Genomic DNA, 26,457 nt, shown 5'->3' on the forward strand with positions numbered 1-26,457 from the left:
GAATACAAGGGGAAGCACAATGTAATTTACAGGCTGTTGAAACCACAGGGGATCATTTAAACTACTATTCATGTACAAGTAATTTAAAAATCTATGCATAATATGTGTCCCTGTAATGCTAAACATCAGAAAATTTAGTGGTGGAGTGTAAGTCTTTTCAGGATGAAAGATGGCCTTTGGCCGAACATAAATTATTGGAACTAATACAGGGATAAGCAACTGAAATCCTCTCGCCTGTATAGTACAGAAACTAGAGTGGCACTCGAATCTGTGAGTTCAGTGATTCTCAGTTTTAAAGTTTCATGTCAGAACTGAAACTTCTCCAAAACATCCTGAAAAATAGAACATTAAAATTTGTGTATGAGTAGAAATCTTTCATTTCTTCATTTTAATGCCAGGTATGTGTATATGTGTATGAATATATACATATATGAAGTTTTAAATGTTAGTTGTGTTTCTGCATACAATTCTGAATTCAACCCACAGCACCACGGTACTGTTTCAGGAGAGAGCTGGACCTAGAAGTTAGAAGTCTCTGGCCCCTGTCATTACTTAGACTGGCTAAAATGATAAATCCATAAACAGAACACATAACTTATGGGCATCTTGCTTTTCTGGTTGACAGCCTCTGTGTGAGAAGCATAAGAGATAAGCACTGTGCTTCACATAGGTGGCAAAGCTTTCCAAAACTACGCTCATGTTCCTTCCCATAATTTCAGGCTGAAAAGGGTGGACTGCCTTTCTACGGACAGGTCCATAACATGGTTCAATGTATGCTGTGCTCCCTGGTGGATCTGCTGGTGCTAAATGTAATTGCAGACCTTCGCCCTCATGAAAAGGGGATAGGCAGGATTATCGTGCAGTTTACAGTGAATCAACTTCACCACTTCCCCTATGCTACACGTTTCCTCCTTCCTCCCTCCCGCAAAAGATCACCTGGATTTAACTCAGCCTTCGTGGGCATGAAGAGGAGTTAATTTACAAAGCTGTACTGCATTTTCCCTGGACTTGAGTAGAACCAAGATGGTTTGATTTTGATTTTGTTTCTCCGTTAACTACGAGAATTCAGGAGTATGAGAGTTTCATTATTCTCAAAGAAAAGAAGCTCAGATTCAGTTTACAAACAGTAAAATCTTCTCTTGTGTTTTGAAAATGTTTTCTAGGCTGCTAAAACATATTTTGCCTAGTAACAGACTTAGCAACATAGCAGTATTTCAGCACAGAAAGTCTGTGAAGTCTCTCATCCTTCCAGGGTTGGAGCTCGATTTGGGAGAATACTGCAAGGAAAAAAAAGTGCTGCAGATAATCCTCAGTTTTTGAAGTGATTTCCGTTCCTTCCCACCCTTGCCTTCGGGGTATTAGTTTTCAGTAAATACTGTCAGCTGAATTCATCCTACTATAAAGGACTAGCCCAACATGTAGGTAGGTACCACTTAAGTCCCACTTAAGCCCAAGCTTGAGAAAGCTTTCCATGATGCACAGGGACTTGTGTTGGCCTGGGATATGGAGGGAAATTCCAGCCCCAGTGAAGAATTTAATGGATACATCAGCTTCTAGAAGCAGCAGTTTTGAAGGGTATGTTGAAAGTGAATTTCTAAGTTTGTAATAGTACTAGAGGAAATCTTCAGCTACTGAACAGAAAATCCTGGGGATGTAGCTGCAAGGGCTTAGGATAAAAGCTTGCCCTGATGCTCTCTCTGTGTTCATTATTCAGGACAGCAGGTTTCAGTCCTGGACAGAGCCACTGGACCATCCAGTAGAGAAACTCTAATCAAAAGGCTTCCGCTTCCAGTACTGCATTGTCAGCCATCAGACCAGTGGGCATTGTTAATTAGGAATTTTGTAGGAATCATTTGTGACCTGTTTACACTCTGTATATAGTAAGAGAGGAAAAATGTGTTGGAGGTGCAGCCTTTTGCAGATCACTCGGACAGATCTGCTTTTCCTGCTGCGGCCATCCCTTTTTACGTGCTTGTTTAATGCTTTTGTGAGAAGTTCTCAGACACACAATTATTTGCCCACGCCAGGGTTTAACGGATGACATTCTCTGTTGCAACTTGAGCAACAGTTTGAGCAATTAACTGGTCTAGTTCATGTACCGCAATTCCTAGGTTCAGCACAGAGGCCTCTGAACAATTTTGTACATCTGTGCTGGAAGGGATCCAACAGGTCTGTACTGTGCAGTGGAACATGGATGCTGCAACTGAGTTAGCAGCTGCCAGGGAGGTACACTGGAGAAAAGCTTGAGCAAACATACATTTGGGACCGAGTCCCATGGCTGCTCTGCCTATGGATTTTTCTGCATTGGCTTCACTGCAGATTTCTCCTGCGGGACTGAGAGATTGTTACTGCTGTATTCAGACCAACATTACTGCTGTATACTGCTGTATTAAGTGCCAACAGCTCCATTGTGTTTGGGATGGGGGAGATTTCTATCAAAGACAGTTCCTTACTTTAAAGATCAAAACTGACAAAACACAGAGAGCTCTTTATTCACACTGTGTAGTCTAGGAACTGAGGCACAGAGAAGCTTAGATATATACATCTAATCTGTAGTTAGGCTGGCACTTGCACCTATGTCCATAGTTTCTTAGTCACAAGATGTAGATATCTGATCTAAGAATCACATCTATTTCCATGACATTGTACAAAGTTTTGAGATTGAGAGAGACTCTCTCTTATTAGAGGCTGAAGAAGTCAGTCCTGTGATAAGACCACAGTCTAAAATGGTAACAGCAGCAGTGCCACTCCATATTACCTCAGCGATTTGGGTACCGTACATATAACTGACATCAATCATATCTCTTCTGGTAGTTGGGAAAAGTGAAACAGATATTCAGGTCTGACACTGACAAAGAAAACGCTTCTGCCCTAATTATCAAGAAAACTTTTTACGAACAAAGCATCCTTATGCAAAGAGCGCTTACAGTGGAGCCAAGGTCAGTGAGTCATTGCAATACTCACTGCCTAAGTGCTTGCTGCCCAGAAAGTAAGCTTCCATGTTTTCAGGGGGGAAAAAAAAAAATCGTCATAGTGCCTTCATACATGGTGCTTTACTGGAATGTCACATTGACATGTATGAGCAGCATCACCATATGCAATGAGTTCTTGATTCAGTTGCAAGTCAGCCAGAATATAGCAATCTCTGGATTACTGAGCTGTATTTTCCAGGGCTATCCAACTTTTTCAAATACTGCAGAGTTGCTAGCAACTTTTCTGGTCTTTGTGTACTTAGTTCATTTCGGTATAAAAAAGTCATAGTGACAACAGAACATTTGCTTGTACTTCTCTCTCTCTCTCTTGATTTGTCTTGGAGCAAAGGGCCTGAATTTGATCCCACTGTCTACACCAGGGAGTAGAGCAGCTTCAAGAAGTGTAACACGGATCCTACGTGTCACTCTTGGAGCCTGAAAATTCACTTGTGCCTTCCCTCCATTGGCAAAGAAAAACCCATAGAGTTAGTATTGTCATCCTTAGTATGCAGTTCCTTTCAGGGTACATATCAGTTATCCAGTGACACAGAGATACCAATGTTACCTTTTCCTCTTCTGTCCCTTTTTCTCTTCCACTTCACCTGCATGCTGCATTTCATATATGGGAATATCCCTCATTTTACTGTCAGGAGCCTGTATAAATCCACTGATGAGATCCTTAAGACAAAGACTCACTAGAGCAACTCATGCTTGTGGATACCAAGCATGGGCTATTTGAAAGGAGCCTTGTTTGCAGAAAATGCTGATCATTCTTCCCCCTTGGAGGCTTGGTGACACAGCAGCGGGTTGGCCCGTGTCTGCAGAATTCTGCAGTACTTCCTTAGAAAGCCATCTGGGAGTTTACCCTTAGATTACTTCTTCCACTTTGCTATGAAGAGCCCATGTCTGAAGGATGCTGACAGCCCTTGGGACTTACTGAATACATAGACAGAAGCTGGGGGGGGGGGGGGGGTGGGGAGGAAATTCCATGCCTTGAAAGATCATCAGCAAAAGTTTCAAAAATTCTTTGCTGCCTTTAAATGCCAAGCCCTAAGCCTGCTGGCTCCTGATGAGACTTTGTTTTTTAAGTCACCTTTGAAAGTGAATCTTAGACTCCCAAGTCTTGTACACACTTGAAAATGTTGCCCTGGGTTTTAACTGGCTCTTATAGTGGATTCACAGCATGTACTCTGCAATTGTGAAAAGAATAGAGACATCCATGTGTGTGTCGGTACTGCACCAGTCTAATTATCCTCAACAAGCAGAGTCATCAAAGAGCTGTAGCTTAGCAGCTGACAGCATTTTGGATTCCATCACCAGGACTCATTGCAGGCTTTGTGCATTACAATGGTGTGTAGCACGGCATCTCTGTCTTACTCACCCACTATATAAACAAACCTGAAAAGAATAGTTCTTGGCTTGGCTTTGCTTTATCCTATCCCCATCATATCCTACGCTACCCATTGACACACAAAGACTGACTCTAGAGAGCAGCGCGGAAAAAAGTAGCAAGAAATACGAGGATGTGTTGAGGGAATTGCTGAAGTCAGCACAACAAAACAGCCGAGAACCTACATGAACAATATTTTAGACATCTTGAACCTCTTATCTGTGTTGGTAAGACGGGTGCTGCTCTGTCAGATCCATTCTTCCAATATTTCTCTTCAGACTTCGAGAAGCCCCAGCTGTAAAAGGCACTTTTTGAGAAATCTCCCAAATACCCAGAGCTCGCAATATGCAGCCAAGATCTGCTGATCTCACACAGTGAGGGGGACAGAAGACACCTCCCCTCCATTCCCTGGGAAGCTTTAGCCTTCCCTCGTTCAGGATTCCCAAAAGAATAAAGATCAGTAAGTAGAGCAGAGTTGCATGTCTGTATATGACAATTTCCTGAGAGGTTTGTCAGGACCTGACTGATTTCTCTCACCCACCGGACAGCAGTGTGAGATTGAAACAGAAAGAAAGCAAATATAAACCGGAAGCTGGGATGAGTGCCAGGAGAGGTGTTTGTTTTCTCCAGACTCCAAATTCATGTCCCCAGGACTGAAGCTTTCTATCAGCGCCAGCATGAATAGCTTGCAGGCCAGTCCCTAGGAGATTATCATGAAAATGCTAGCAAAAGGTTATGTACGTCGCTGAGCAAACGACAGACCGGAGTAAATGCTGGAATATCTGTCTTCTGTGCTAGAAAGGCAGGGACACGCTCAAAGATACGTAACTGTGATTAAACACCCTGGCCTTTAATAGTTTGACATTGAAAGAGGTTTTAACTATATTTCACTCACACCCCTCACCCCACTACTATTATCAAAAGCAAGGCAAATGCCCTTTCCTCCTTTCATGTCTTATCAGCTAGGCACTGCAGTTCATGATAGTTCAAAATCAATCATTTGTGGATTGTGACTATGAAATAATTGCCAGTGTAGAGGTGGGTGTGTTTTAGAGAGATTTTTCATCTCCTGATTTGTAAAAATGAGTATTTTCTTTACTGTATCTAATGAAATACAGCAAGTTTTTACACTACAGAAATCTCATTAACGGCCTGATTTAGCAAAGCACTTGAGCACGTGCTTCTCTTGAATGTCTGAGATCAAGATGCTCTCTGCATTTCTACTGATTATGGAGGGATGTGTTAAAGTGACATTGGAAGTACCTGAAATATATAAAGTGGTACTGTTATTTTTCTGAGCTATTCCTTATTTTATTGAGGGTTGTTGAATCTGTTTCATGCAAATGTTAAGCCGTGGGTTTGCACTGACATAAAACACCAGTATCGTTTTATCTTTGTATGGCACTAGAGAGTTGGAGCCTGATTTTTATGGACTGCAGTCCTGTTGTGCTAGACGCTGTACAAACAGAGAAGGAAAACATGATCCCTGCTCCAAAGAGCTGGCAATCTAAATCTGAGTTGGAAAGAGAGCAAATGTCTCTAGGGAAAGATATAGGGAGAAGCCCAAATAAGAAAGCCGTCAATACCATCTCCTGTTGACAGGCAGTGATCTCAGCATTGCCCCCAATTGCTAGCTGTTACCCCTTGTTACAGCAAGTTAGAATGATCAGTGAACTTCAGCGCTGTATATGAACAGAACTGTTATGTACAACTACTCTGACATCAGTATCATTCCCATCTTACAGGCAGAGAAATTTAAAAAGAGATAATGCATCAATTTGCTTGATGCCAGAGAAGGCACCTTAGTTAGCCGCTTGAGACAAAGGGCACTTCAGAACTGCGGACTGTAATGGTGTCAGCGATGTCCTGCCCCCTTGTACTACTATTATATTGAATTTATTCTTCACAATCAATATTTCTTTCTGAGGGTAGCTGCCAATTCTTAGCAAGCGTCACATCACAATATATTGCCCAAGGATAAGCTGCAGTCAGTTCTCCCCGGCACAGTTCAAAGAATTCTCAAATTAAACAAGAATTGGATCTTGTTCTCACTTACACAAGTCTATAGGCAATGGAAATGAGCCTTGGAGTACAAATGTAAATGACTGTTGTACCTTAAAAGACGTATTTATAGTCCCTTTACAGTCTCCTTAACCCCTCATAGAGTAGCCTGGCACCATTTACTTTGTTGGAGCACTACTAAAACACACCAGCTGAGGATCTTATCGAGACATAGGAACCTGAGTTTCATTTCTACAAAAGCTTCCTCTACACCATCTTTAAAGAAGAAGGTTTTTTTGCACCACTCAGATAGCGCACAGAGCCTGTGTGTAAGAATCAGGACCTTAGTCTCTGGAAGAAAAAAAGAAACCTCAGGTGTTTCTCCCTATTCACAACACATTTATATGTTGGGGCTACAGAGTCTTTTATAAATATTGACTCTAACTCTGTGACTCAATCTGTTATGAGCACAACTACCTACTGGGTGCACGGAGAGCACCCAGGGGCCTCCAAACACTTTCAAGAGTTGCTGCCCTACTAAGGAAACGCAATGCTGTTTTCACGGGCAGCACCTGTGCATCTGGCGTCCCAGGTACCATTACTGTTGGGGTCTGAAACATGTAAGCCAAGAGCAGCAGGCTAGGGAGAGGATGAGTCCAGCTGGATCCAAAAGATTCGCATCACGCAGGCTCACTGGAGCGGGTCGATAGCTCCAGCTATAATGTTACAGAACATCTGATGCCGTTTCCTTCCAATACTACAGAGTGACTACGGAGTCACAGCTTTGTGAGCATCTATCACCTACCCTGTCTACCCGCTTCTCTTCTCAGCATTAGCCCCATTGCATAGAAGAGGCCTCCCACATGGACTGAGTTGCAGGACTGGGAGCCACCTGAAACCAGCTACATGGGGTTTTTTTAATCCTCATTTTGCTTTGATAAAAATAGTGTAATTTTGGGGGGGGGGGGGGGGGAACATGACCCAACCCCGCTGTGGTATTTCCTTTTTTCTTCCTAAAGTAAAATGTTCTACTGACAGATGGAAAGATCAGCATTTATCAGAATTCTCCATTTCTTCATCCAGCTTCCTAAAGTTCATCAGATGCCATCTCTGAGAGAGGAATTCACTTCCTATAAAGACCTTGAGTTTTGGGGTCAACCTGTCTTTCTGACTTCAGCCGTTTCCTGCTCAAAAGCTACTGATATTCATCTGGATAAACTGTTTTAAATCCTTGTGAATTCTGAAAAGGAAAATCGTGTTTTAGAAATGTGTGGTGTGGCTAGGTTTTTGTTTGATTTCTATGCCACCCAATGACGGCTGTCATTCATACGACCTTTAATTCCTCTGAAAGTGTATCACACGGAGAGAAACTTCTGCCAGCACACTGCCTCTGCGATTTTAGTCTAGGCTGTGTCTTAGCTACTCAGACTGCCCGAAAAACGCGTCTTGCCATGATTCTCCTATGAGTCAGCCCAACCAAGGTCACTGGGCAGCCTGCTGCGATTCTTTTAATGTTCTCCTAGCAAACTCCTGTTATCAGCTGCTGATTTCTTTGCTTGTGCTTGATGTTTAGATAGGCCCATCTGTTGCAAAGTGAACTTGAAAAGAGTAGAGCCAAGGCTGCCCAGCTAAAACATGAAGATGAGCAAGAAAAATGAATAGGTTTTTAGGATGACGCAGGAAAAGGCTGCAAGGGCCTGAGGCACAGATCAGTGGAACTACATTTCAAGGTAGATACCGAGATCCTTCAGGCTTAGAGATCCCTTAGCATGGGAATAGGATTTCTGCCTATAGTGGTCTCCCCTTCCTCCCTTCACCTCCCACCTGTGTTCCACCAGTCTGCAAGACTGTGGAACAAACGGAGATAAAATTCTCCCATTGTTATTGCCACCAGCTCTTTTCAACCATAGGACCAGGAGGCTTGCCAGGCTGTCACAAAAAGGATTTTCTTGAAGACAGCTGAAGAATTTTACAAAGCTGCTGTCACCAGCCTGTTCTAGGAGAAAAGGATGGCAGAGATGTCACTTCACTCTTTCCCGAGTGGCCAGTGGGGTTGTGTCAGTATAGGAAGGGATGACAGGCGTGTACATTAGCACACACAATAGCAGTCAAGCACCTAACACCCTTTCTTACATCTATGGGAGTGTGGGGGTCAGTGGAGAAGACACAGTCACCGGGTTCTGTTTATCATCCTTTCTGAGATCTAAAAGGTCAGTGGAAAACCTTGTCAAATATAACAGGAAGCTCAAGTGAGTAGTAGAGTGAGTGCCAGCTGAGAACCAGTCAGTTTGAGCAGACAGGCTGCTGGCTTAGGAGAAAAAAGATTTGCCTCAGTTCTTTGCACCACAACCATCTTCATGGCCAAGCTGCTTGTTTCTTTTGGCTTCAGGTGCCCGTCAGTGGAGGAATATAACAATTCCTTGTCTCACAGGAGTTTGTTAGAATAAATACGGTAAAGACTGGGAATATAGAGATGACAGCTATGAGAGCGATGGGGCACAAGGGTTGTATATGGAGGACAAATAGGCCATGATTCCCCCTGGATCAGCAAAAGTCTAAAAATCATTACTTAGCAGTGCACAGAAGAATGTTATATTGCTGGGTTTGGGAGTTCCCCCCCCCCCCCCCTCTGAATGAGAGTGGATTCACCAAAAGATTTTGCAAAACTAGCTATGAATCTGAGTGTTTACTCCCTCTGGAAACCAAGCTCTTTTCAGAGGTCCAAAATGGATTACCTACAGCCAAAAGTCACTTTAGAAAAGCATGGCCGATCACTTTAGAAAATCAATGCTCAGTGTCTCTGAAAATTAGATACTCCCCCCCACACCCACATAAAAGTATTATAAGGTATTTGCTTGAGGACACAAAGAGAGCCTCTTGCAGTGCTGAGTTTAGATCTCAGTAATTTGGATTTGCCTTCAGGCTATAACTAACACAAAAATGGACTCTATGTGGCAGTCAGATACTGTTCCATGCATCTAGCTCAACTTCCCAGCTACAAAATAGCGTTTCAGTTTTGCTGCACGTCCCCAAGTCTTACAGGACCTTTGATGTGACTTCCATTTAAGTAACAGACAGGAATTTTTGTGGTTTCACAGGTTGGGTGTAATAATGGTAAGGAAGAAATCTTTTGGTTTTTTTCCATGCCAGTTCATCTTTCCCTTACTTGTAACACATTAGTTTTGAGTGTCTGTAACATGTAGTCAGTTTATTTCTGTGATATCTTTCTAATCACAAAAGTATTCAAAGCAGTCAAAGAATTTAGTTGAGATTATGCAAATGAGATTGAATGTTGTGACTAGATAATTGTCCCTTTGCTTCAAGGTATGTGTCAAAGCAGCAGACAAGTTTTCAGTTGGAATGAAAATCCCGAAAATTATTGCTTTTTCACTCTGTTGTTGTTGTTATTGGTGGTCTGGCTGAAAACAATTGGCAAATCCTGGCAGCATCCCATCTAAACCCTGCAAGGTCTGGGCAGATTTCTTTCCACTGCTGAAGAGTTATTTAGGTATACATAGTGTACAAACATCCCTTTGAATCTGTCTGAATGCTTTGAATGTTTAAGGGGAAGTTGAGCTTTCCAGCACGGCACTGCGCACAGAGAGGAATTTAATCCTCTGAACAGAGCGCGCTGAGGAATCACACAGGTTTCCACAGGCTCCCTCACTGGGCTCCACTTTCAAGGAGAAAACTGGTATGAATCTGGGTGCCAATGTAGAAAAGGATTTAAACATGTTGCTTAAATTCAAACACATGAATAGTTCCATTGGTTTTAACTGAGATTACTCATGTGCTTAATTGCAGGGTTAGCTCACGGCCTTTGCAACAATTTTGTTTTTAAATACTGTGACACAGGGTGGAGTTTTGCTGACAGTCCTTTGTTGTTGTTGTTACCATAAGCTAACTGACATCCCACATTAGAACTGCTCGATTTGGTTATCTGGATTAGTGTGTCTCTAATTTCATTTCCTCTTGGTTTTTAATCAAGAAGGTTTTTTCTCTTATGTGTATATGTGCATCCTGTTTGTTCTGAAACGTGCAATTCCATTATTTGGCTCTAATTATTGCTGTACCCACTGCCTGTGCTGTTGCTCATGTCCCTAATCTAGTACTGAGCAGGAACAGTTTCAAGTACAGATATTGCCCTAGAGTAACTGTAAACATTCTGCTACCCACTGCAATGTAAAGATGGCAGAGAAATTTACAGTGGCTTGCTTTGCCACCTCTCAGCAAGGTGATAAGCGTTATCACAATCCCCATTTCACAGATATGGAAACTGTAAATACAGAAGGATTAACCTTCTGTTTTCAGACTTTTAGTTTCCGTTTCTAAACATGTAGAAACGCACATGTGTGCGTGCTCACCCATCCAATGCCAGATGATATGTGCTCATCATCTTTGAAAATCAGACCCCCATGCACATCTAAAATGGAAGCATCCCAAATCAGCTCCTGCTTTGGAAAGACTGTTCTAAGCAATTTGTTCACAACCAAGCTATCAGTCCAATTTCTATACACAACCTTGGTATAACTTTTCTAAAATAATTTGTGAATTCAGCTTCTATTTTCAAAGGTGATTTGGGGTGGCGCGTCAAAAGTATTTAGGCATCTAGACATGCAACAACTTCATCTCTCTCTCTCCCCACTATCTTTTTAAAAGGAACCATGGGTACTAACCGGTACCCGTACCACTTTCCTAGTGGATCCTTCAGACAAATCCCAGCTCTGTGTAGCAGTGCCCTCCTTGTATGTTACCGTATGTGTAACATACTGGATGCCACAATACCGTATCACTTTGCTTTTGTTCCTAGGGATTGGGCTTGCATTTTAGCTGACACCGTAGAGGTCTGTCAGAGGCACTTTTGCGACATTAACATAGAGAACAGGAAAGATGCTATTAAATATTTTGAACTCTCAAAAGCAAAAACAAAGGGAGGAAGTTAGGATGATATCCATTTTCTATAACAGGCACTGCAACCCTTGACATTTGCAAGGCCTTTTATCGGTCTTTGTTCAGTGAAGTTAAAAGACTCCCAAGTGCTGCTATTCTTACTTTATACCTGACTCGACTAAGGCTGAAAAGTGATGGCTGCGACTGTCACATCAAAACTTGCAGCACCAGACCAGGCAACAAGCTGCAAGTCAGCCACCGTTCTTTCTTCTTCAACCTTGCTCTGAGCAGGGAATAAAGGCCACATTTTTCAAGGCTTACAGATCCTGCTGAAGCCAATGAGAGGCAGGTAAATCTGTAAACCCCTCAAGGAGGTTCCTAACCTATAAAAATTGTCTCAGTTGCTTCATCTTCTTTACCCAGAACAGCGTTATTTCCACATGTAACTGGCCAGCCACACTGATGTGCTGGATAGGAGTGAGGACACCTCCCCTTCAACTCCAGCAAGTGATTTTTGCTCTCTTCTGCAAGGCTGAGTACAGTCATGCTCAGGTCCCTCTGTGCCTGGGTGAAAGCCAGCAGCAAGCTGCTGTTCTGCTTCTCGCAGGCCGCAGGCAGGAGCGCTCACAACCAGTACGGCTTCCTTTTGCCGTCTGCAACAGTGCTGCAGGGACTTACCATTGCCATCTAGGCCTACTTTCAAATATTCTGATCTGATCTCTTCTACTTTTAGAAGACCCTCCAGAAGGGTGGTCAGTAGTGTACTGTGGAGAGAGAAGGGGAAGTGCCTGCCACGTAGGTGGGCTTTATTTCATGACAAGATGGAAGGTTTTGGACGCAGGTTTGTAGTGGCTGATCTCATGCTGAGTCACAGGTCAAGCTCAGCTGTTGAAAGGCCTGTCCATACAGATTACAAAACAGTCCCTGCCAAAAGCCACGGTGCTGAACTGGCACTATCCTCAAGACCAGAACGAGCACCACTACTGGCTAGAGAAGAATATGCAGAAGCAGATGCACCATGCTTGCTGTGTTTAACCATTGCCTCTAGTTCTTTCTAAGCAATTCTCTTAGCACCATGTCAGCTTCTACCACGTAGCATTCTGCACTTTCCTTTTTGCCAGATTCTGCCGTAAATCCAAAATCACTCCAGTTTTAGCAGTGGTGTTACATTGCATTAAAATAGCATATAAATGGGAAGAAAAAGAAAGAAACCTACCTTGTTCAGGTTAACCTTTCTTTTTTTATATTAGTGCCTAGGATGTTCTAACCGCATGAAGACAGGGGGATCCAAAACCAAACATATGAGCTTTCTTTAAAGATGTAGATTGCGTTATAGGAAATGAGAACCAATAATCAAAGGAAATTCTTTGTTCTCATTATCAGTTCTCATCGTCTCATTTCTCGCAGTAGTGCACTTGTGTATATCCAGCACAGCCACACTCAGTTCTGTTCATTAGAGACTGGAGCCCGTCTGCCTTTCAGCACTGCAACCTTTCCACAACCATAATCACCTTCCCCAAGTCCGCAGGGATTTTGCCTTTACTTTTAAACAAGTCATTTTCCATCCTAGTAAAAGACACAGCTCCTTTCTCTGAAAAACCAACTGCTGTCAAAGCTTTCTTTTGTCTTGCCTCATTCAGAACATACTGACTTGAAGAGGAATCATTCCCTTAGATTCAGTAGCCTTTGAATCAGATTTTAAGTATTGATTTTCCTCCCTCACTTCTGTGCTAGCGACATCCAAGTCATCTGTAAATAAGCTTCAGAGAGGAAATGTGATTAGCCTGGGCAGCGAGACTTGGCATAGCTTCAGTTGCTCAGAATATAAGGCTGAGATGAGATGAGAACATGTAAATGTTTGCAATAATTGGTGTCAATGAATCTTCTATGCTGATGGCTGCATGGGGATCTATCAGGACATGCAGAAAAGGACATTCAGGTTCCCATTCAACAAAGCCCGAAACACATGCTTACATCCTGTTGATTTCAGTGACTAGGGATGGACTTAGGTGCACAAGTGCTTTGCTTTCTCCCTCACTGTGCAATCTAAATACAGAGGGCAACCTGTCAGAACAGGAATATTTTCCCCCACTTTGCATGTGTTTAAAATGGCTGCATAAAGCAAATGACAGTAGGAAACCCAGCCCACTGGATTTCAGAGCTGTGTGCATTCAGGATTTTTATTAAAGTTTTCAGAAAGCACCAAAGTAACTTAAGGGTTTGGCTTTGAGACGGTTTCTGAATGCCTGTGAATATCTACCTCGGTGCCATTTTCATCTCACTGTGCTTTCTGTGCCAGTTGACGTTTTTATGGAGAGATTTGTCTCTTTAAGTGACATTCAGGGAATCAGAAGAGCAGCTCTGGAGAAGCCAGTAGCCACTGTGACCTGCCCTCCAGCTGCAGAGTGTGTCCCTCACGGCCTTCCCCCTCCCCAGCAGAGGTCATTCAGCAATAGTGTAAACATGCGGGAAACCTTTCCTCCCCGTCCCTGCTAACACTTTCCAGGCATGTACCACAGACAGGCAGGCCTAGGTCTTGCCTGGGCTACTGTGTATATTTTTTCCCTTCTTAGTGTCTCTAGGGTAATATGAGGTTCTTGCTGAACCTCATATTCCTGTGATAGCTCAGGACAAAGCGGCGTTGAATGCCGTCCAGAAATACAATCCCTTACTTCTTTTTTGTTCCTTTTTGTCTCTTCCTAGAAGTGTGTGTCTGACAGACAGCAAAACACGACTGTCCTTGAGCTGAGAACACACACACTCTGGACAGGAAATAAAGGTCAGACACGTGAAGCTGTAAATCTACCATCAGTGGTCTTCTCTATTTTTAGCTCAGGTTACAGAAATACACTCTCGTGGCAGGTGATTTCACTGACCACCTTAGGTGAAAGGAAATGTTCAAATACGGGATTTTTTTCCCTTCGTCACCCTCCCTATTCATGATGCACTCAAAGAGGAGAAACAATAATTCCCTTCCCCCAAACTGCAAGTTTTAAAATTGCCATTACTTTTTAAAAGTCATATTCTTTTGGTTTCTTGCCAAGGCCAGGGCAGCCCCTGAAGCACTTGTGACTTTTACCCGTTTTCCAAGATACAAGCCATAATAGAAGCACAGACTATCTAGAAGGTAATGAAGGCCCTTTCCTGCACCTAAACACTGATACTTAGGGTTACTCCCTGGTCTGACTTCCGTACCATCCTGAGGAACTTGTACTGATGCAACACTGATATTTTAAGTCTTCTCTGCCAGAGGTATTTCTGAATCAGGAAATGCAGGAAAGGACTTGTTCTGTTTCTGCAACCATCTAGCTCACCCAATGGCATCTTAAGGCAATTACAAATCTGCGTAACTCCAAGTGATCACAGGGTTCTTATCTATAATGCTGAAGATCCTAGAGATTATTTAGGGCTAGTAGATGTAAAAACACACAGCAGGAGGTATACCTACTGACATATATATCTACTATGTATGGATATACAAGCATACACACACATTTATTTACACATATACAATACACTCCTACAGTATATACAAAGAAGCATACAGGATATGTATAGCTGAAGATAGACAGCAATTTGTGGCCAGTGCGTGGTTTTCTTTCTGGTTCTTTTTTTTTTTCCCCTCCATAATACAGAACAAACCATCAGAATTAGCAATAGAAGCCAGAAGAGCTTGTTAGTTCAGAAAAGAACCTGACTTGATAGACACCACTTGTAGAAGCTGAACTAACATCCCAACCAAAGGGCTAACTCTTGAGGAAATCCTGCAGTGTTAACAAGTGATTCAGATCGCAAGCAAAGTATATGCAAGGGCTGGCGCTCGAAACGCAAACCTGTTCTACAACATACTTGTTCTGACGAGGTATGTCTTCCTTACCACCTTCATAGGAACGTGATGCCCGATTAATAAAAATATTACATTTGCACAATATCTTACATTAGTATTTCACTCATGCTTTGCAAACTGTGACCTGCGTTAGCAGCACGGTATTTGTCAAGCAGGGTATAGGACACGGCTTAAAAAGAACCGGACACTCAGAAAAATCATCCTCACACCTTTATTCAGATGAATAGTGCTTTGGCAAAATGGTGTGCACATACTGCCTTGCAAGGCCTCAGTTTCTGCGGTTTCATCTAAAAGATGCGCACCATTGCATGGTTGAACATATACAGGATGTGAGCCAGTGGCTTCAGGAAATGAATGGGCTTAATTCGGATCATATTTGCACTGTGATAAATTAGCAGTTAGACTCCCCTAAAGCCAGTGGGGCGCTACCATGGTTATCACACTGCATACAGTGATCGGTCCTGGCCTGCTGTGATATGAGAGACATCGGCAGTAACTCTTCCATGCTGTAAAGAACAATGGCTTGCTCTTCCTCTAATGCGCACACATAAATAAAAATATGACTTGCACAGCCCATCAGATGAAAGGTTCATCTAGCTTAATATGCCACTAAGCAGGCAGTTTTCCCTTTTCTTCTCTTAGTCTACGCCAGTCAGCAACTTGGAGATTCCCGGAGCCAAACTTCGCAAATTTTGCAAAATATTTGAAGGCCATCGCCAAGCCCATCCTAACTTATTTGTATTTCCTTTTCTTAAAGCATTTATTCTTTAGCCTCCATAACACTATGCGACAGTGGGTTCCACTGCTCTGTAATGCATTGCTCGAAAAGGTACTTTTGTTTATTTATGTTTTTCAGCACAAAAAACCTTGATTCTTCTAAGCTCAGTACAGATCTAGGGGTTGTCTGAATAACCCTCTGAATCAACTATAGAGGGTGCCCAAGGTTCTCAAGCTTTTATTTTAGGCAACTCAGTTGAACATACTCCAAACGCTCAAACCTGAGTTCAGCAAATGAGGGTCAGCAAAGAGGACCGAACTGTCCTGATAAAAAAAGGCTAACATCTGCCCTCCTCATTCTCCCCAAAATATACCTAAGCTCTTTATTGCGCAGCCACTAGTGTGGGTGCTACTGGTATATTTTAAAAATTGATAGATTGGGGGGCGGGGAGGCAAGGGAGGGCATGGACAGGGCACGCTCTAGTCCTTTTAGATGCATTCAGCAAAACTTAGCTATTAGTCTTAGTCTAAGTTTTGACAGCATGGAACGTATTGGGTGTTGAGTCAAATACATCAGAATCCTGGCCTTCAGAGGATACCAGCAGTTCCATAGTTCATCTGGGGCCAGGCACGCGCTTGCTGTTAACTCCATTAAGCACTACACTAAGGCCACTAGCATTTTACGGAGAGGTTTCAAAGACAATATTGCAAGGCCACATCGAAATCAATGGGAGCACGGTTTTGACTTGTAATCAAATCATAGCTAATACAATTTGGAAGAGTCCTATCTTAATGATTTTTGAAGGAAATGGAAAGATCCCGAGGCTGTAAGTTACTGCAAGAGTCCACGCAAATAGAGATTGGTGGGTATTATTTAGCTGCACTCTCTCGTGATGGGAAGCAAAAAAGCATCCAGTAGAAGTGAGTAAACTCCCTTCTCCCTTTGAGATAAAAAAATGACCTGAAAGTTTCACTGTGAGAATGCTGTCTCCTGCCTGCTACTTGGAGCTCTCCTATTATTCAGTCTGCAACCAGTGTTGTTTAATGCTTTTCTGTTACAGCATCTGAACCCAGCCTATGCTCAGCACCTCAGAACTCTGTCAGCAAGAACAGAAGTGAGCCGTTACCAGCAAAGTGCTCGTGTTTTTCTCTGGGCCAGCTCTGCGATGAAGGAAGGAATTATAAACTAGTTTACAAAATCATGGAAGAGTGTGATGTAAGCAGATCCCAGTGCTTAATTCCTGTGACTCATAGCTGAGCTTATTACAGGGTGAATAATAAAGATTAATTTAATGTGGGGGAGAACCACACAGGAATAGCTGGAACCTAAATCTGCCCCTTTATTCAACGCACAGTTTATCCAGAAGAAAGTAACACGTGTGCTTAAGTCTGTGCAACGAAGAAACTGGAAGGACCTCACATTTTGTCCTGAAATTAACATAATCTATCATCTGAACAAGAGCCAAATTGTGAAATCACTCGGATCACTGCCATTTGATTTCCTTAGACCTGAATGTAAAGGCCATAGCCCCTACATTTTAAAAGGGCCTAAGTTTAATAAACAGCTGGACCATATCTTGGTAGCACAAGTAGGGGTCACTGTATCTGCTGTGTGGATGGCAAAACTCCCTATTTCTATTTGGTGGCTCTTTTGTCTATTCATTCATCTCAAACACTTTATAACAGAGCTTGTTCTATAGTCTGCAGCTTGTCTCCCTAGCATTTCACTGTCTAAGGGGCATGTTACAGGGTTGTCTAATCCACAACCAGATCTATAACCCAGCTTTGATCCGTGTTCAAGACTAAGCTCTGCTTCTGCTGTGAAGCCAGGACCACCTCTTTAACCCATCCGGGGATCTAACCTTCCTGAAAGGTTTAGGTACAGTTGCAGGGCTATTGGGATAAGGACTCTACCCAGAAGAGTTTGGGCAGAAGCACTTTGAGTGAAAAGTGAAATCTGCATGCGTACTGTGAGTGAACCTTTATTCTGCAACCAAGTGCACACCAGAGGCTGGGATTAAAAGTGAAACCTTTTCCTGCGGTCCTGGGAAGGCAGAATAAAATCTAAAGATGGGCCACTTCAAAGCTCAGTAGTGTCTAAATGCTACTTTGATGTAATCTCTGGCGATTCTGCTCTTAGCAAGTGTAGCAGTTATACCTGAGAGGAGATCCAATTGCTGACAGTATAGGAACAGCTTCACACAAACAGGTCCCATTTTAGTTTTGCAGCTAAGCAAAAAGTCAAACGAATGGCTAAGTACTGGGTAGTTTTCTAACCCTCCCAAATGACACGTCCTGTACACGTCTTAGACTGTGGGGGGGGGGTGTCAAAGTCTACAGCACTACAACTTGGGGAAATAATGACGGGAGACAGTAAGTAGTTCGTTGACTTTGGTTACAGCCTGCAGCTAGAATTATGGATCACAGCATTAAATATTCCACCTTCTTGAATTTTCATGCTGAGAGATGATAAATCTCAGTATTTGTTATATAAAGTCCCTCTACCTGCTGATAATATTAGAATATTCCATTGATATAACTGTCTTTATGGAAAAGCCCCTGAGTATTTTACACTCCTGGCGTGGCAGATAACTAGTTGTACCTTGGTTTGCTAACTGGGCAACTTGTGCTGGCAGGGGAAAGAGAAATGTAGCCCCCCCTTAACTCTATGCTTTTCCAGACTCAGTGGGCTCTTTCCTATCTCCAGGGTTAGTGAGCGCTAGCTCCAGTGACTCTGGGCAATGCGGAGTGGGTTCAGAGGGACAGCTCTCACCCACAGCGAAGGGCAAGAGCCGCGCCTGTGCTTCGCCTTTGCAGCTCTGCCCTCAGACACTTCTTTCTGGGGTTGGCAGAGCTACGGGTGGCTCCAACCCCTTGGCACTTCCCAGGCCCTTGCACTCTGGAGAGGATGTCCAGGGCTAGCCAGCTCTCTGTGCATGCAGAGTGGGATATCCTGTATGAAAGCTACCTTCCAGGCACAGGAGTTCACCTCCCTAAGACCCCAGATGCTGTCCGTAAGAGTGCCGCAAGTTCCTTTTTGCAAGCTTTGCTTCGAATGCCTTGCAGCAATTTAGATTGTGCATCTGCAGGTCAGTATTTACCTACCGGCTGGCTTGTCGGGCAGCTGAAACTCCAAGGTATAGCCAAGGGCTATGCAAATTTATGTGGGAGGGAAGATAGGGAAGGAACTGGAATGCTAGTGCTACTGCAGAAATTACACGTATTTGTGAAAGAAGAGCTTAGTAACGTTTGGGCTGAGACCTATGCAACACTGACCCTCTCCTTCTTTGATGCTAGGAGTTCCAAAAGACGAAGTACTGTTTACCTCATTGTCTCTCTTCTCTGTTTAAACTGTGCACGCATCAGGGCAGGGATTGTTTCTTAGCCTTTAAACAAACAGCAGCGCCAGGCCTGAAGAAAGTTAAAGCATCTCTCTCGGCTTGCATATTTTAGCATGCCTGAGGAGCCTGGCTGTGAAAGCGCTGGGGGACTGCACACTGGATTCAACTCTTTAACAGAATACATGGAAAGGAAGAAAGTATAGTAAACAACACTAGGTTATTACTGTTTATTCAATAGTTTTGGGGGGTGTGGGTGGTGTGATCCTTTTTTCAGTCAAATCATGGTTTCTTGACTATTGGGTTGTGCTGTGTTACAGTGAGAACTGACGGTTTGCTCCAGTAGAAATAGATGGAGCGTTCAAAGAAACAACACCCTATTAGTTATGAGCAGATTTAACACCCCTGCAAAGCTACCATCTGCCACCAAGGAAGGGAAATTAAAGCAAAGATGCCTGAGATTCAGATGGCTGCCAGGGTTTGATTACCCTCTTGCTTTCTGCTTTCCCTCTGAGCAGTGATTCTTTCCGAGTAAGCATTAGGGGAAAAGAAAGCTGACATATAGTTCAGGTACTGTGGAACTGCAAGAGCATTTCTATAACTTCCTGAAAATGAGTAGCTGTTGGGTTCGTTCGGGGTTTTTTGTTTGTCATTGGCAATTGTCAGCCTTGTGGCTACAATTAGCTTTTCTGTACCATGAACTTATACAGGGGAAAACGGTGTTTAAAAGATCATGATTTTCCCATTGTTAACAAAATGGTTGTAGCACACGCTCTTTGCTCTTTGCTGATCCTTTTCAGGGTTCAGATGAATGCAAAACTAGCAGTACAGTTCATCTCATCAGTAGCACAGGAAGTGGTTCTCTGAGTATTTCCTAGACAACTATAACAAGGAAGTACTCACCAATGCTACTCTTACCAAATGTTACACCCTGGTTCCAAACCAAAGGGCCGGGGGGAATTATGTGCACGTGGGGACACGCACGATCCGTTCGGGTATTTTGCCAGCTTACAGACAAGAGCAGTGCCTACTTCCTAGTGGTCTTAATCTAAGCACAGAGGCAGAAAAAGGGGTCAAGAATCAGGCAGTGCTACAGAAGTCAGATGAATTCATTGCTGGCAGAAAGCAGAAGAGATAATTTGGTCTCTGTAAAGTTGTGCAAAGGAACCGGTGTGAGCAGGAGCAGCGTTTGGAATTCGATAGGACTCTAGGAACCTTGCGTGAATTTACAAATAGCTGTGAGTTTAGACTGAGATCCTTTTATGTATTTCCATAGACGACTGCCAAACTCCAGCCATAGCTGGAGATTCAAGGATACATCTGCGGCACTGCACTGGGACGTTATCTGTGCTGTGATATCGCTGCGATGCCTCATTGCACTGGAACGCAGCATCCTAATGTGAGGGCACTCAGCCCTTTGAGGGGGAGGGGGAAAATCATGCAGATAATTGTAAGCACTGGGGTGTAAATCTTCTCCCTTTTCTGGAGATGTGCTGTAACCTATAAACACAAAAATGACCAACCTATAAACACAAAAATGACCAACCAAGATTGTTTTTTTAACTCCTTTTCTCTCATCAAAAGTGGACAATATGGTGTGGTAAAAAAGCAAGTAAGCCACAACCTGGTCTCATCAGCTCTCCTGCCTGTTTGCAAGGTGAAAAGGGCTGGCAACCCAGCAAAAACATCCAGCATTATTCCCACCCCACCCCCAAAAAAAAAACAAATTAATTTCTACAAACGTACTACTTTGTCGATACGCTCACCAAATTAAAATCAGAATTTGCTGGAAGCAGCGGGACCAAACTCTGACCATAATCAAGGTGACAGTCTTTACAGAAAAAGGATAGACAATTCCACAAAGATATGAACTATTCACCATTATTAATAAAATTTATAACATGGCTCAGTCAGATGTTTCCATCTCTAATGAGCTTAGATAATTCCAACATGAAATGTTCCCGTATATGATGCCTTTTTAATTCTTCCTTCATATATGATGTCCCCACTAAAATTGCTACTTAACTGTTTGCCCCTTAAGTCCCTGAACATATTACTCTCTATGAAAAGACAATTCTTGCACTAAAGATTTTTAAAGACTGTTTAAAAACAAAACGTAGAAATTTGACGCAACAAACAATACAAGCGCAAAGAAGAAAGAGGAGAGAGATTTTTTCTTCTAATCTTTTGGGAGCAGGACAGGGGAATTGGCTCACTCCTTAGTCTCGTTCTCTCACTGAATTACTGTGTTCTAACGTTAGTTACTAAACCCATTTGTGCTATGGTTTTCTCTCTGGAAACAGAGCTAATGACTACCTGAGAAGGAACTGTAGAGCTTAATTGACAAATACCTGTAAAACATTCTGAAATTCTCAGAGAATAGGGTGCAGGAGTAATGCTCACCTTCAAATTATGGAAAATTCAAATGTATCCCTAACTGAAACACTGTCCCTTTAAGTCATTAAATATGTAACTGCAATACAGACACACTTAAATAAATTATTTAAAGTTATTTCCAGTTGCGTGTGGGAGGTAGGTGGGAGATGGAGTTGATACTTAGCGGTTAAAGCAGCCTTTAGCCTTTATATTTCTCTCCACTTTTGCACAAGCATTTTTTTTTTCTTTTAACTCCTCTCTCTGATACAGACTAATAAGCTGGCTTTCATCAAACTTCTAGGGGGGGTTGCAAGACTTTATTTTAATTGTAGAGTTTTCTCAGGCTCACTCATGCACCTTGAAAATGTCAGTTTTCAACAACACGAAAGCGGCTTCTTACTTTCCTGTCAGTGACGTGATGAGAGACATGACAAGATGGACTCCTCGCTCTCGAGACGGCTTTTGGGCTTCTTGGCATTTGTGCTCTTTGTTTAAGCATTCGAACATATCATTTCCATGCGATCCTAACAGCTTTTTCACGAAACCTCAAAAATAGTTCTTAAGCCCGTATTACAGCACTGTGAGTGATCCTCAATGAACGCAAGTTTCAAAGCCAGTTTCTCGCCCCAACTATCACACATCTAATCACTGAGGTACCCAGGTACAAACATTCCCGCTGCAGGGGACAGAGTAAACTACATAAACCTCAATACTGATTTTTCCCCTTTGCCATGCTTCTTTACCTTTTATTTCCTCTTATTAAAAAATTGTTGGTTAGGAAAAACTCTCAGCAGAGAACTTGGCATTTTTGTTTTTAACCCCCAAAAAAGGAGTTTAGCCTTTGGATTTAGTATGAATGGGATTTAGTTTCAGAGAGAATCAGGCAAACAGCATGCTAGAAGATGACAAGTGACAATTCTCTGAAGTGACCTGATCAGAGGGGTTCAAACTGTATCAAAAAATACAGTTGCAACTTACTTAGATCCAGTCTGAGAAGGAACTACACAGACTCATGCACTGACAGAGACAGACACGTACCCTGAGATCTTGTAAGCTGAATACATCACTCCTGTAAATGGCTGTTAATCTGTCTTCGTTTAGGAGTAGCCTCCTTCAAGCTTAAGTCCAGCATACGTTTTCTTTCTTTCTCCACAGATTTAATCTATTATTCACCTGTACAGCATCACCACAATCATATTTTGTCAACTGGACGTAAAAAAAGCTCACCATTAAAAAAAAAAAAATCTCACATGTTTTACTAAGGAAATCTATTGAAATTTGGAAAATGCCAGTATTAACCAGCTCTCGTTCAGACACAGCAAATACAAATGAAACGGTTTATTTATCCTCACAAACCTTTATATATCACAGTATAAAGGCAGAAAATTCTGGTTTCTCGCAAATTCTCTGGTTTCTCTTATGCTATTTGCATTAATAATGCATATTCTGATAGAACCAGAAAGCCGCCTTCTGGCATCCAGGTCACAGGCTAGTAAGCACTATTCATACATAAACTGATGCCCCCCCTACCCCAAGGAGCTCTATGTAAGTAATGGAGAGGTGATACTGTATGAATACAGACAGAAAGGCAAAAGGCAAGGAAAGATGGGGACTAGTGCAGAAAGAACTAGAACTCACTTCATTATCGTATACAGATGGGGTCTGCAGGGCAAATTAGAGCGTAGGACTGTGCCTTGTCTACCCTTAGAGCTTCCTCAAAGGATTGAAACATTAGCCCTCCAGTAACGCAGTACCTATATAGTGCTATTCGCTTCCTTCTGCAACCCTGCAAGTTATTGGCCCCACACTGAGCCATGTTTTAGCTGGCAAAGCCATGGTCATTATATATATATTAGGGTTGGGGTTTTCAGAAGAGGCTGAAGTTAAGCAATCAGACCTTTCCAGAGCAAGGTGTTTTAAAACCAAAGTTTATTTGGTAGGCTCAGACTTTGGGGTGCCTTTGAAAATCTCGGCTCAGGTGATTCAGGATGCACAGGAAGAAAAAGTCATCAAAGACTTTATTTTGCTGAAGTACATACAGCAGAGGGATATCAACAAAAGCAAGGAAATTCAGACAACAACTACAATGAATGAATGGAAGGAATAAAATATAGGTTGACTGAGCTGAATAAAAGCGATATGAATCTCATGCCTTGCCAGAGCATCATACCCTGGTGAAGTAGCTGGTATGTAGGAATAACGGTCCAGTGCTGTTACCAGTTAGTGGACACGCTCCCTTGATGTTACTGCCAAAACTCTGTGCTCTGGTTCTGAGGATCCTGGCTTCAAATCCTGCTTTCAGCCCATGACAAAAAAGTCCTTTCCTCAGCAGCCAGAAGGAAATGCAATTAAGGTTGCCTCATGAACTCGATAAAGGGTAAATGAACAAAGCACGAAAATGAGCAAAGACAAATTACAGTGGGATATGAGGAAAAAAATTCCTAATTGTAAGGTCTGCTGGCCTTGTTCCTTGGACCTCTGAATACTGAACTGAAGAAAGCAAGTGAGACTATACTATCGGGAACAATTCTGTGCTGTCAGGGAGATGGCCAGGAAGAGTAATATGAGAGAAAAGTCTTTTCTACAACATAATGTACTTTTTCAGTTGTTTTCCAGAAATCCAGCCACAGTCCCTTATTTCTTTTATAAACCTGCATCCATGAGAAATATAACCCTTTTCTGCTGTTGCTGCAAAGCTGTTTTCTCTCTCCTAACTGGCATGTTTCCTTAGCATAGTTTAGGATATTAGCATGAGTTTTACTGATTCAGGAGAAAGAAGTATCTCCCTTCCTCAAACTGTCAGTTGCTGCTGGAATTAGTCTCGAACTCATGTTAATGTGTTTAGCTCTTCTTTTTGGTTCGTTTCCAGAGTTTGACTGTAACTTGAGCTTAAATTACAAAAATACCACATGCACACACTGAAAAAAAAAATTGTTCTCAATATTTCCTGCCATGAAGAGCCGGATGTTCTGCCTGTTCTTGCTTTCTTTCAAACAAGCTCATGTAGGCTTGTGTGGTTGTTCTATGCAGCTTAGTTGGAAGAGGGAAGACTGGGAGACCATCACCCTAAACCTATCGCCAGTTTTGCGACTGTGTGGGATCCAACCCACTCTGTTATTTTAGGCTCCTTGTGGAGCAAGTAGCGACAGGGGGATATGCAGAAGATGACTCAGATCCTATGTGGGCCCCAGACAGGTCACTTTTTTCCCCACGTCGGTTTCCCAGTCTGTAAAATGGGAATAGCCAATTAGTAACCTACCCACTCTAGCAAAACACAGCAAGCTTTCTCCTGAGAGCAGGTCTGTGGGAATTAGCATATTTTTCACAAATGAACCAGTGATTCAAACTGCTTCAGGGTTCATTCATTCCTAAATGGGCAATGTGCAGTGAATATGAATAGGCGTGTAAATTTTTATTTTGTGTCTCATATCTTCCAAGACAGCCGGGGGCAAAGGGCGAGGACGAAAATGGACAAATAGTAGTATTACTCTGAAGTGTGTCTGAGTATATCTCACACATTCATATGGAGGGGAAAAATCACAAGATGGTGGTTAAATAAGTCTTTGTGTAATTTTTATCTACGATTTTCCACTATGAGTCACCATAATTTACATGTTATCTAACTCTGAGAGTCCCAAGTTTATGCTACTTTCTATTCTATTCCATGCTGGGTGGGAGAAATTGACTTTTTGAGGCTTATATACCCGCTCGGAAAGATGCATTCTCATTGCTGAAGGAGTTAATGGTTTGCTAGAATAACTATCATCAGACAATTGTGTTATAAAGAGCAGCAGTTACCAAAATACATTTTTGCTTGCAGCATACAAGAACAATACAGCTATTGTATTGTAACCACAGAACTTGGCACACAGATAAGCTTGAAAGGGAATCATGTTTTGTTTATTACGGAAGTGATGTAATCCATTGAAAGGTTATTGTTTGACTACTTTCGAAGCAAATTCCATCTCTTTGAGCGGTGTTTGCAATCCTTGGGTCAAAGGCAGAAGGGAGTTTATTCAGTGGTGTTGCCTTTTGTCCACCACAGTGAGTCTGGAGGATAACATAATTAACCTACATCCAAATAACCCTTCAGAAAAAAAAAAAAACATAAAACATATTTTCTATCAAAGGCAATGAAAGGCTGAAATCTTTAGGAAGTAGAAGAGTTGATCAGTTTTCTATTTTTGTCAGAAAACCCAAACCCTAAAAATAAATCCTAATTTGAAAGCAGAACATTTTCAGCTCTTCTGAACAAAAAATACAGCTCTTCTGCATGTTTTAGTTGCAAATATGTAGTTCTCAGACCAAAAAAAAAAAGAAGAAAAGGTTCATTTTCAGGCCTTTAGAGACCAAGGTGTATAAAATGCTTCTTGGAAATGGACAAGATACAAGGCTGTCACTTATGCAGCTTTCATCCATCACCCAGTATAATGTGTTCTGATCTTAGTGAAGGTCCTTCATCATTTACCTGTAGTTCCCTAGTATATCACACCGTCAGCCTCGGTTACAATTTTATATATTCCTTTGGTCATGAGCAGTGTAAGAGGCTGCATCTGGCCTACAGTTGACGGGCTGGTGCAGCAGGCATAAGGTTTGAAAAAAGCTCAAGGGAGAACTTCGTCACATTGCAAATAACTAAACTGTGGAACTCATATGACAGGATGTTGTAGAGGAGAAAAGCGTAAGTGGGTTCAGAGGTCGTTTGGCACAGTAATTCAAATGCACCTTTTGACTCAAGAAATACTTAAACTGCCAATTGCTGAATGCTGGGAAGGGGCAAGGGTACGGGCAGATGAAGACTCCTTCCATGTGCCTGTTAGTTTACTGGTTTTAAGTACTCACTGATGGCCACTGAATGGAACAAAATAACAGAACATGGGCCTTTTATCTGATCTAATACGAGAGATGCCAGGTATCACAAAGATC

General features: G+C 42.4%; 1 protein-coding gene across 3 annotated transcripts in view; it reads left to right on the forward strand.

Annotated features, from left to right (window-relative positions):
• UBASH3B (ubiquitin associated and SH3 domain containing B) overlaps positions 1–26,457 on the forward strand; it is an 80,943-nt gene that overhangs the window by 4,167 nt on the left and 50,319 nt on the right. The window lies entirely within an intron of this gene.

This window comes from Struthio camelus, chromosome 22, assembly GCF_040807025.1.
Source record: "Struthio camelus isolate bStrCam1 chromosome 22, bStrCam1.hap1, whole genome shotgun sequence".
NCBI lineage: Eukaryota > Metazoa > Chordata > Aves > Struthioniformes > Struthionidae > Struthio > Struthio camelus.